This window comes from Callorhinus ursinus, unplaced genomic scaffold, assembly GCF_003265705.2.
Source record: "Callorhinus ursinus isolate GAN/ISIS: 27379988/994484 unplaced genomic scaffold, GSC_fseal_2.0 scaffold10, whole genome shotgun sequence".
In the NCBI taxonomy this organism is placed as follows: Eukaryota; Metazoa; Chordata; class Mammalia; order Carnivora; family Otariidae; genus Callorhinus; species Callorhinus ursinus.
In genome coordinates this window covers 40,076,397-40,088,644 of record NW_027397072.1, presented here as the reverse complement: position 1 = coordinate 40,088,644, position 12,248 = coordinate 40,076,397, and the positions used below count along the sequence as shown (strand labels likewise).

At 47.1% G+C, this 12,248-nt stretch overlaps 1 long non-coding RNA gene across 2 annotated transcripts in view; it reads left to right on the top strand.

Annotated features, from left to right (window-relative positions):
- Positions 1–13: 13 nt before the first annotated feature.
- Positions 14–12,248, top strand: part of LOC112821079 (uncharacterized) — a 37,646-nt gene continuing 25,411 nt past the window's right edge. Inside the window, exon 1 of one of the 2 annotated variants that reach the window (XR_012379754.1) lies at positions 14–538. This is a non-coding gene — a long non-coding RNA (uncharacterized lncRNA). The other variant, XR_012379755.1, reaches the window with a different exon arrangement.

The following is a 12,248-nucleotide window of genomic DNA, read 5'->3' as shown; positions in this document are numbered from 1 at the left end:
GGGGTTTCCCTCTCCACTGCCCACAGCGTTGTAAATGGTCCTTCTCAAGCTCTCCTCAGATGGCCACATTGAGAGGCCATTTGCTTCCTGTTGAGACCCTGACCACACAGCACAGACGTCACTGCTGTTTCCACTGGATACACATCCTCAGAACCACCCCCTTCCCCAGGGACATCACCAATGATCCTACGGCGTCCTATTAAAAAGCAGAGCTGCCCTCATGCCAACGGTGCCCAGCTGCCTCTGGCGATGCGGGAGGGACCAGCTCTCCCTGTTCTCTGTCCCTCTGCAACAGAGTCTCAGAGAGGTACTACTCGTGGCCCCAGTGGTTTCTAGCATTTTGAGGGACACAGTTCCTTCTGTTTGACACGCATGAGGCTGAGGGAGGAGTCCCAAGAGTGGGAGGTGCTGAGTTGGAAGGAGCCAGGGCGCCATGCTCTCACAGACAAGCGCTGCATTCGGGCTGGGGGCTGGAGCCGGGGGCTGGCTGCGCCGCTAAGTGGCTGTGTGACCTTGGACAAGTCATTCTCACTTTCAGGTAGGTCCCCTCTCCCATATCACAGGTGTTGGACTCGGTAATTCTCAGACTGCTCTGGGTCCCCAGCTTCCCTTTGGCCAGAATAGCTCTTGTTTGATCTATTTTTAGAATCTGGGCTTTTGTGAAGATTTCCTTTAAAGTATGATTCCATCGCTTTAAAACTGTTGGAAAACAGCTGGCCTAGAAGGTTCTAAGGTCCCTTCCAGTCTCAACATTTTTGAACATAAAATCACCCTTGTCTTCCTCAGCATTATGCCAGGGAGGGTCTGGTTCCAAGATTTAATGGGAAACTAATGATTAAAGGCCCATCTCCTGCCAGGCTCTCTGCCATGGCAAATCTACCATGACTAGGTAAATGGTTTCGCTCCCTCCCCATCCATCCTCAGCACCTTCTCACTTACTTCTCATTTACTTCTGCCACTATTCCCAGGCAAGGAAAAAGAAAGGGGAATTTTACATCAGTTGCATAAAATGCAAACCAGCCCGGTGAACAAAAATGTGAAAAAAGATGGGAGCTTTAACAGATTGACCTCAGGAGCCTTGCAAAGCCTTGGGCCATGGCGGTGGAAGCTGGCAGCCCCTCAGTAGTCTGTCCCAGACATTTGGTGCTAGAGAGGATTATAGAGCAGTGATTAATAGTTTGGGCTCTGGGGTCAAAGGGATATGAGTCAAATTCCGGTGCCACCATTAACTCATTGATTGATCTTGACCAAGTTACTTAACCATGCTGAACCTTTTCTCATAATCTGTAAAATCAGAGTAATAATAATAATATCTACTTTATAGAATCGTCATGAAGATTAAGTGTGAGATAATACATGGGTGATGTTTAGCACAGTGCCTGGTACATAGAAAGTATCCAAGAAATCAGCTGTTTATGGTTATTGTCATTAGACTATTTCTCTTGGCTTCCAGGAAGCGCAGAGGGCAGATCTCAATCAAGCGTTTAGCTGAGAACCCTCCTAAGCATCATTCTCTCCCCCTCCGCTCCCATGTCATAGCTTCTTAACATGGTTATGACTTATCGAATTCTTAGTATATGGCAGAACTTAGAGACACTACCCAACACCTAGCACAGTGCTGGAAATACCATCGATAACTCTATATATGATGGTAGAATAATTGAATGATCTTATTCAATACTCCCAGCAACCCTGAGAAGTAGGTATCATTGTCTCAATTAGAGAAGACATATTTTTGTCATAATTGTGCAGCATGTGAGGCTGCTTCCTGATTGTGGGGCATCTGCTCTTGCAAGAGGGTCCCACTCTGCATGCTGGGACGGTGGAAAACTCCCCTTGACCTCTGGCAGCAGAAGCATGGACATATGAACTAAAGACAGCCAATCAGATACTCCCCTGAGACTTTTAAATCCAGACTGAACAATGTAATCAGAATCCCTTCTGGTGGGGCTGACCGCTAGGGCACCCAGTGGTCTGTGGCTTCGGTGGCCCCAGGGCCAGCAATGACAGTGGCCCCGGCAGCGGGCCCAGGGCCCAGCTACCTGCAATTCATTTTGAAAGGGGGGAGAAGTATTGTAAATGACATTATATGATGTTAGTTTCGCAAGAAAGTTTCTACATCTTGCGGGCCTTTCCAGCGTTCCCTTTCTTTCTGTAGATTGTGAGTTTCTTTATCATTCAGTCCACTTCCCTCACTCCCAAGGGACTCCCCTCTCAGGACACTTGCCCTCCATCTCCTCGGCAGGTGTCCAGATGGCTCTGATTGCCTCTAAGAAGATGAAGCAACGCCTCTCCAGCTTTTCTACTCCCCCCTCACCCCCACCCCATCCTCCTCTGCCCACTTTATGCTCAAACTACAACAACTCAGGGCAGTTGGTGCTCTTCTCTTTTGCAGATGAAAACCCCAGGAGGAGTCTTTCTGTCACACATAGATGTGCTGGGGTTGAGAGCTGCCTCATACATTTTTCTTAAGGAAAAAAGGCCTTTGGGCAAACTGACATCGGTTGGCTTTTGTTGATTTCTTTTTCATTCCCTTCTTGAACTCCTCCTTTGAACCAGGCATGTGGTAGACTCCATGGGGGATCCCGAGGGAAAAACACAGGTACGTAAATAAGAAAAAGATTATTGGGCTTGGAATTAGGACACCTGGGACGGAACCCTGGTGTGGTCGCTCCCTATCTGCCAGAACTTGGCTAGGTTCCCTTACCTCTCTGAGCTTCAGTCTCCTTCTCTATGAAATGTGCCCATCCACACACATATTCTATGGGTTGCTGGGAAGCTTAAAGAAGAGGGCATTTAAGCACTCATCAAAATCGCCGGTTCATGGGAGACATCCCATAGATGTGTGTTTCTGTCCATTGAAAGCACCCCCCCGATGACGGAGCCCTAAAGGAAGATGCTCCATGTCTCCAGTCACCCTAAGTTGGGGGGAGGGGGCAGGAGCTTTTGAGAGTCAGGGCACCTGGCAACGTGGGAAAAACCACTTGCAATTGTGTTAAATGTTGGTTTGCATGAGTCAAATATCTTTTTATGTTCTTGGCAAGAAAGCTTATAAAACAGAGCAGGGAGGGACCCTGAACAGCTAGCATCGTCAGCAGATGAGGGAGGGTGAGTTGAAGGAGGAGGGTGCTTGGAGAGAAGAGGCTAGAAAGAAGAGCTGAAGACAGCCATGACCCATGACTGAATGTTGTCTAAATAGTCCTTGAGTCCAGTTTCCCCGTGGCCCTAAGGTGTATGTGTGTGGTGTGTGGGGGGGGTGCAAACACACTGGAAAGATGATGTGGACCCCATGGGTGGTGGTGTCAGGACCTAAGTCCCAGTCTTGTGTCGAACATTGATGAGGTGAATGAACTGGGAGGGCCACCTAAGCTCTCTGAGCCTTTGCTTCCTGTATGGTGATGAAGGGGACAACACTAGTACTTGCCTCACTGTGGTATAAACAGTTAACAGGCGGTTGATTTTTTTTAACAGTTTATTGAGATATAGTTCACATACTATAAAATTCACATCTACCTGGCTCCATATTTTCCTCAGACCAGCACTACAAGGGTGTGTTCTTTTCATGTCAAATAGCAGGAGCTGAGGAAGCTGAGCAGAGATACATGATGCCTCTTGGGGCCTCTTGGGTCATTCCTGCCCACACTCCACTGACCACAAAGCCAGTCACACGGCTATGCCGACATCAGTGGCAAGAGGTAGGATGCTCGTGCTAATGGGAAGTGCTGCAAAGTCACATGGCAAAGGGTGTGACTATAAAATTCTACTGCCAGAAGGATCTGAAGACTGGTGAACAATGACATGTCCTATGACAGAGGACAAGAAATGCCTAGACATGCAGGATGGGTGGGTTTTGGTCTCCCAGGACTTTCCAGGAGCCCATTGATGCTGCTTTTTTTCTTTCTTTCTTTCTTTCTTTTTTTCTTTCTTTCTTTCTTTCTTTCTTTCTTTCTTTCTTTCTTTCTTTTTCTTTCTTTCTCTCTTTTTTTTAAAGATTTTATTTATTTGACAGAAAGAGACACAGCCAAAGAGGGAACGTAAGCAGGATGAGTGGGAGAGGGAGAAGCAGGCTTCCTGCTGAGCAGGGAGCCCGATGCAGGGCTCGATCCCAGGACCCTGGGATCATGACCTGATCCGAAGGCAGACACTTAATGACTGAGCCACCCAGGGCGCCCTGATGCTGCTTTTCTTACGACGACCAGCTTCTGCTCTAGCTTCCTGCTCCTGAGGGTCCCACTTTCAGGTGGGGGACTGTGCTAGCCCAGCCTCTCACATAAGCTTTCTAGACCACAGTTCCTAGTTCCTGGCTCACCAGCTACCCTGTAGCCACTTCCTCTGAGCTTCTGCCAGGAGAAGCAGGCCTTTCAAGAGGCTCAGGTCTCCTTCAGGTGCAACAGGCTGTGGTCAGACCCCTTTGCTTCCGTTTCCAGGGGTCCAGCCGACTTCAGACCCCTTTCTCCTGTTCAGTCTCTCAAACACAACTTTCTCATGCTGCTTTCCTGCACAATAGGGCCCGATGATACAACTGGCAGAGAGCAAAAACCCACATAGCCAGGCCCTCAATTCACAGAAAAGTCTGTTTATCTTTCCTGGGGTAAGACGGAGGCTCCAACAGTGAAAATTCAGAACTCAGATTAGATTTTCAAAGGATGACCTTTCCATAGTTGACATTCTCAATAAATGTCCCTGCAAAATTGCAATTGATTGAGGTTAAAGCAAAATCCTGAAAGGTTTGGTCAACATTTTGGTGTAAAGAACCTTCCGGGCACTCCAGTATTGCCAGTCTGCTTAGTCTTCTTCCATTAGTAATGTGAATAAGCATTTCCTTGGGTACAGCCCAGAGTTAGTACCAATAATGAAAACTATGCCGAAGCTGGTTGAGTGAGGAGCTGGTTAAAATGGCTTTCTTCACTAAGAGCTGTTGTCTCTCTGTCACCACCTTTTCTCCCCATGGAGATTGTTTCATTGTGGTCTTTGCAGGCTGATTTCTAAACATCCCTCCTTTCGGGAAGGTGACAGAAAACAAGCCGCAAGTGCCTTATAAAGTTAAAGATTCACCTACCTTATAACCCAGGAATTCTACTCCGGGGCATTTTTACTTCAGCAAATGAAACTTCTACCTGCCCCCGACAAAGATTTGTACATCAGTGTTCATAGCAGCTTTATTCTTTAAAAACAACAACAGCAACAACAAAGATTTATTTATTTATTTATTTGAGGAGGGGTGGGGCAGAGGGAGCAGGAGAGAGAATCTCAAGCAGACTGCCCGACACCAGGCTCGATCCCATGACCCTGAGATCATGACCTGAGCTAAAACCAAGTGTCGGATGCTTAATGGACTGAGCCACCCAGGCGCCCCAGCCGCTTTATTCTTAATAGACAAAAACTGGGAGAACCCAAATGTCTATCAACAGCTGAGTGGATAAACAGACTGTGGAATATACATACGATGGAAAACTCCTCTGCAGTAAAAAGGAAGGACAGCCAAAATATGTGACAACACAGATGAATCTCACAGATATTATGCCGCGTGAAGGAAACCAGACACGGAAGACTATCTACTGCATAATTCCAGTATTATAACACTGTTTTAGTCGGTCCAGGCTGCTCTAGCAGAATATAGACTGGGTGACTTACAACAACAGAAATTTATTTCTCACAGTTTTGGAGGCTGGGAAGCCCAAGATCCAAGTGCCAGCAGATTCCGTGTCTGGTGAGAGCCTGTATCCTGATTCGGAGACAGTCATCTTCTTGCACCTTCATAGCCCAGGCCCTCAGAAAGGCACAGACACACAGGACACAGGGGTGTGCATCTCTCTGGAATTCATTTTATAAGATCACTAATCCCACTCATGAGGGCTTCACTTCCTGAAGTCCCCACATCCTAATACTCTGACACCAGGGGTTAAAGTTTTAACATACGAATTTTGAAGGACACAAACATTAAGTCCTCCCAGACACTCTGGAAAAGAGAAAACCAACCAATGATGATAGAAGTCAGAACAAGTGGAATGGATTGGAACAGGGCAATAAGGAACTTTCTAGGTGATAGAAATGTTTTATATCTTCATTGGTGTGGTAGTTCTATTGTGTATATAGTTGTTAAAACTCATCAAACTCCATTGTTAGATTTAAGCATTTCTTGTATGTAAATTATACCTCAATAAAAAATATTTTTTAAAAAATCAGGCTATTTCCTCAAGTCTTCTATGAGAAAACTTAGGAGATCCATGTTCTAGACATTAATGGGGACATTGGTGACCTTAGAGCTGGAAAGGTGGTTGGCAACATGGGGTCAACAGCCAACTGGCCACATTTTCACTTTGTATCATCACTTAATCATTTATGAAAAACAATTTCTGAAAATGGAGTATGAGGCCCGTCCAATTAGGTTCTTAAAATAATTTTGCAAGCGGATCTCAGGTTCTGCTCAGTAAACTCTAAACGTCATGACAGGTGGCTTTTATGTCAAGGTCCCATGATGCTCCCTTGCTAAGGAGCAGGGCTTGTCCAAGCCCTCTGACCTCGGGTCTGAAGAGCCTGTGACGTATGGGTCAGATAGAGCACCTCTCCGGCCCAAGGGGAAACATGACTTTCTGAAGATTCCTCAGAGTTGGAGAATTCTGGTCGCGGGGGGTGGTAGGAGCTCTGGACTAGGGGCCAGCATGCCTGCAGTGAGATTTTGCTCTTCCAATAACCTGCCCCGGCCAGTAAGTACATCCACATAGGAACCTGCTGACATTCAACCAGAGAGAAACAGTGCTGTGACCTTGGACAAGGCTTTTGTAGCTTCTCCTCTAATCTCTCCAGGGCCTCAGGACTCCTAGAACAGGACGTCTGTTAGGACTCTGCCTTGACCCAAATCCTTTCTAATCCCCACACTGCTGTCCCTGCCAGGAAAGGCAAATATCTCCCTTGTGCTGCAGGTCTGGCTTTGTTTGATGTGGCCTGGGACTGAACCAGGCCATGCCTTTTCCCCACTTTTTCAACTAGACAAGCTTTTTAAACACAGAGCTATGCTGGAAAACACACACACACACACACACACACACACACACACACACACACACACACAATGCAAGGGAAGCACATCCACACACCCACGTGGTACCGAGCAGCCATTCATAAATTCGTTCTCCACCAAGGATGTACGGAGCCCCTATGTGCCAGGCGCCATGCTGACCCTCAGGATAGGGCAGTGAATAAGATTACCACCTAGCGCACAGAGCTCCCTGCTAACACAGTGCTCACGGGCAGACAGAGAAGTCAGAAGGCAATTCCGATAGAGTGGCCCATCCCACCACAGAGGAAGTGCAGCAAGAGTGTAGAGTGGGGACACTGATTCAGACTCAGAGGATTCAGGAAGTGCTTGCCCAAGGGGCCTGTGTTCTAAGCTGAGACTCTTAACAATAAGGTGTTCAAGTAAAGAAGGATGGGGAAGAAGGTATCTTAGAAAAAAGAACAGCGTGTGCCAAGACCCAGAGGCAAAGGAGAAACTGGTTCATTCAAAGAGTGAAAAGGAATGTCTCCTATTGGATGCTTAGAGCAGAAGGGAGAAGGGGAGGGAAGCCCCTCAGCTGACAGGTTTCCAAAGGCAGCAGAGTGAGTAAGGCAAGAGCACAGGCTCTGGGGTAAGGCCACCTGGAATGAATCTTGGCTCTACCACTCCTAGTTGTGTGACCTTGGAAAAGTCATATGGCCTTCTCTACCTCAGTAGAATCATCGTAGCACTTACCTCTGAAGGCGGAGGGAGACAGATATTGCAGGTAGCCGAGAACTACTTGCCATGTGATGTGTTCATTCACATCAACCCTGGTAGAGCTCCTAAACCCCTCCAGCAAGTCAGGAGCGGTTCCAGAATAGGGAGCAGGCTATAATTACAGTGGGTCAACCAGCTGTTACCCTTAAAAGAAAGGCTCAATATCAAATAAAAATGAAATCTGGCATCTTAATCACTGGGATAACCACAGTTCTCTCTCAAATAGCATTTTAAAAATTGCAATGGAGGGGATGCCTGGCTGGCTCTGTCGGTGGAGCGTGCTACCTTTGAACTCGGGATTGTAAGTTCGAGCCCCGTGTTGGATGTAGGGCTTACTTAAAAAAATAAAAATAAATCTTTAAAAACTGAAAAATAAATGAAAATTGCAATGTCATGTTCACACATTTGCTTTGTTGAAGTCTTAAGACTTACCCCATGTAGGAGGCAGAATGTCCTCCTTTTTACAGAAAATGAAACGGAGGCTTCTCGCCTGGAAAGCCTGGGGCCTGGAAGAGACCAGCTTTTCTCACCCTTCCATCCTCCATGGCCTGGTAAGCCTGACTCTTTCCCCCTGCAGCCACACCCCTGTGCCAAGCCCAGTAGGACAGCAGTCCCCGCTTCCTGGGCATGCACTCACCATCATGCACACACACGCACACTGGCCCTCAGGGCTCATCAGCCACCCGGGATGTTCCCGAGTTGCTGAGACATGGGTGTGTGGGGCTGGATGTGTGACAACTACAACCAACGTCTTCTCTTTAAGGGTGTCCTGGACACAGCAGCTTCCAGCACCCCCCCCCACCTATGTCTGGGACATGTCACTCTCTGAGCTCAGCAGTCTTCACAAAGAACAATAGTATTGGCACAGTTCGTACCCTGCTGGACTGATACATGGGTGTGGGATTCTTTCATATGTTAGTTTTATCTCCCACCTTAAGCCCCTTGGGGTGGTGAATTCCATCTTCTGTTTTTTGGGTGTATACCAGGCTCCCCGCCTAGTGCCAGGCTCGTAGTTGTTACTCAATAACTACTTGCTAATCACACATTTGTAATGGGTAAATACACACTTATGGGTATGTGTCCCTATACTGTGGTGTCAAGGGAATGTGGTTAGTCTTCAGAAGGTTGCTTGGGAACAGTGAAAAATAGGCAAAAGGAGTTGGCCTTGAGCCATTATTTCATAGTCTTGGTCAAGGATGGGTTAGTAAAAGGAGAATTTATCCTGAGGATATAAGGCAACCTCTGGGAACACACCTGTGAAAGCCAGGGCTCCCGGGACCTGATGGAGGAAGGCAGGCCTTCTTCCACTCCCTTCTTCCAATTCTTCCCTCCTGTCTTTCTTCATCTTTGTTTCTCTTAGCTTTTCCTGCTGGCTTTTGATATCTCCTGCTTCAAAATAACCCATTGCTTCGGGTTACCATGTTACCAAAACCAGCTTCACCTCTCCAGGGTCTTACAAGTCTAGTGGCCCACAAAACTGCAGTGGTTTCTGTGTCTCTTACTGTAAATGCGTGAGAGAGTCGAACTGGCTCAGCTTGGATCCGTTCTTCCCTCTGCTTCAATCAGTTGTAGGCGGGGGGTGGGGGTGGGGGATGGATTACACATGGTAAAAATAGCCATTCACATAGGAACTGATTTATATAAAATTGTTCGCATTCGATCTGTGGACACGAGGCACGGTCTGGAAGGAATTACTAATATGTTAAGGGAAAACGGAGAATTCAAGTGATTGCTACTTTTGTCTATATTTTCTGCATTGCTTGAATCTACATTATTATCTGTTTTCATAATCAGAAATTTGATAAAGCTAGGTCTTTTGTCTTTTTTAAAAATAAACTTAATTTTAGAACAGTTTTACAGAAACTAGAAAAGATAGTACGGTGTTCCCATACATCCCACCCCCAGTTTCCCCCTAGTATTAACATTTGACATTAGCGCGGTACACTTGTCACGATTCATGAACCAATACTGATGCATTATGTTAACCAAAATCCATGCTTTATTCAGATTCCTTCAGTTTTTACTGAATGCTCCACCTCCTTGAGGATAAACTGTCTACATTAACTGTAGGGTTCTTCTGCATGGGGGATTTCTCTCTTGTCTTCCATTTATTTATTTATTCAATTGTTTAGTTTTATCATTGATAGTCATTGATAGTCATTGCCTCCTTTGAGTTATAATTCCATGTTACTTTAATTCTTCTGTTGCTCAAAATAATTTGTTCTGGTTTGGGCCATTGGGAGCTCTTTGAGTTGGCTCCAGAGCCTCTGAGACATATTCCCATCAAGGTGGGTCTGTATTATGCGTGTGTGGCTTTCTTTTTAAAGCACTTCTTTACCTTTTGGCATACTCTGGGTACTCCAGCTTCATCTTGCATCTTCCCCGCTCCAATCCTAGAATCAATCTCTCCTCCAAGGAGCCCTGCTTCCTTTCATTGGAAGATGGTATTAGAAGCCAAGGTCTATGCACTAGGTGCATAGGTAAAGGGTGCACATAGTAAAGTGAAGTCGAGTCAGCAGCCACGGTGGCAGACAAGGAAGCCCCATGGCAGAAGGAGGGTCCCCATGAGAAGGGTGGGCAGGGTTAGGGACTGTCCCTGGGAGAAGGGCCCACTGGGGCTCAGTCAACACAGGAGACTTGCAGAATAAGAACAGTTAGCCTGGCCCTGCCCTGACCCCATCTCAGGGTTCCTTCTGAGTGGTCAGTGGGCTAGGAGAGGAGGGAGGATCCCTCTCCTTCCCTCTAGACTCCAGGGCCACTGTGGGTGATCCTGTTCAGGGCCCGACAGCCCCCAGGTCCTGCCCATTCTGATGTCCTAGGTCAGATCTTGTTTGGCAACACCTTTGGGGTAATGTCCAGGCCCGTGTACGTGGTGGCTACTGGGCACTCTCTGGCTGCCAGGCAGCACTTTCAGACCGGTCCAGACTTGAGGAAATTCTGGCCCAGGAGCCTTGAAGAGGCTTTCAGCACAAAGCCTGGGAGGCAGCGCTCCTTCTCGCAGCATCCCCTGCAGTGGAGCTGGGGCACAGGACCAGGTGGCTTGCTGACACGCACATCCCGGCCAGGTGGGGAGCTGATCTGGGGGGGCGGTGCAAAGGAGAGGTGCAAGCTGACACCTGCTGAGCCCTGCCTGCCTGCGGGTTGTTCACACAGCTGGCTTGGGGAGCCAATGTTGGCTGCACTCAGAAATAGGATTTACTTATATGGGCCATGATTGTGCTTTTAAAAAATTATTCCTAGTTTATCTGAAATTAAACCTCTACTAGGCATATTGTATTTTATCTGACAGCCGGAAGGAGGAAACTGGCCTAAGGACTGTCTCAAGCCACAGCAAGATCAGGGGAGACTGTGCCCCCCAGAGTGTCCTTTCCTAAATCACCTATCGTGTCATCTCTTATTTAGATTTTTTTTTTTTGCCTGAAATCTTGAAAATATACAACATAAGCTTCTCCAGCTGATAAAAAACAATTGGAAGTACCATCATTTGATTTGTCCCAAGGTAGGCTTAGGGACACTAACTGTGTCATGTACTCTTGGTCCCAAGCACAAGACTGGGAGCTCACTGCCAGAGTGACTTCCAAAGGGCAACATCCAAGGCTCTGAGGCATGCACATCAAAGAGTTTGGAAAAGCGAAAGAGGGCTCTTGAAGAGAGAATCAGGAGCTGGTCTACCACACTGAGCAGAGGAAGAACAGGAAAGATGAGAAAGTAGCAAAAGGTTCTGGGACAACAGGGAAGTATGGATGACATGGGCCAACGCTCAGCTAGATTTGTACCCTTCCTACAGTACATGCTGCTCAGTGGTAAGATGACCCCTCTCCTAGCCCCATCTGAATGACATTATTGAGACAGCTGATAACTTTTCCTGATTAATCATGCCTCTCTCAAAGGAAAGCAAGACATGAGAGCGGACATGGCAAACACGGCATGGAGCAATTAGTGGTAACTGTACCCTCTCCCATTGGCTTAAGACGCTGCGTCAGAATCATTGTCGGCATTCCACTCTGTTGTTACTGATCCAGATAAAACCCCTATTCCATTCCTGCTTTACAGCTGCTTGTCGCATTCCTATCTACTGCCCCGAACCCTGAACAGTACTGGGAGACTCCTCAAGTCAAATGGACCTGTATTTGTGAGGACTTTTATTATCTTTTTTTTTTCTCTCTCGAACTAGTCAAGTGGGCTTGACGCTGCTGAGCAAGTTTGCAAGTTGTTTTATCCTATTCCCTCTTCCCTGAAAGTGGAGCCCTGCGGGGAAGGCATCAGAGGGCTGCGACAGGTAACGGAGGCCCAGGAGTGATCCTAGGAGTGCTTCTTGTCTGCAGCCTGAATCACAATGCTGGAAGCTGAACAACAAGCTTGTGTTTGCAGGTCCAGCTTTTCTGAAAGTCAGAGGAAATGTTATTGTGGCCATTATCAATCACACTGGGGTATGCTGATCAGACTAAAATCCAACTTTGAAATGTTCCGTATTGTCATGCCTAGACTCTCT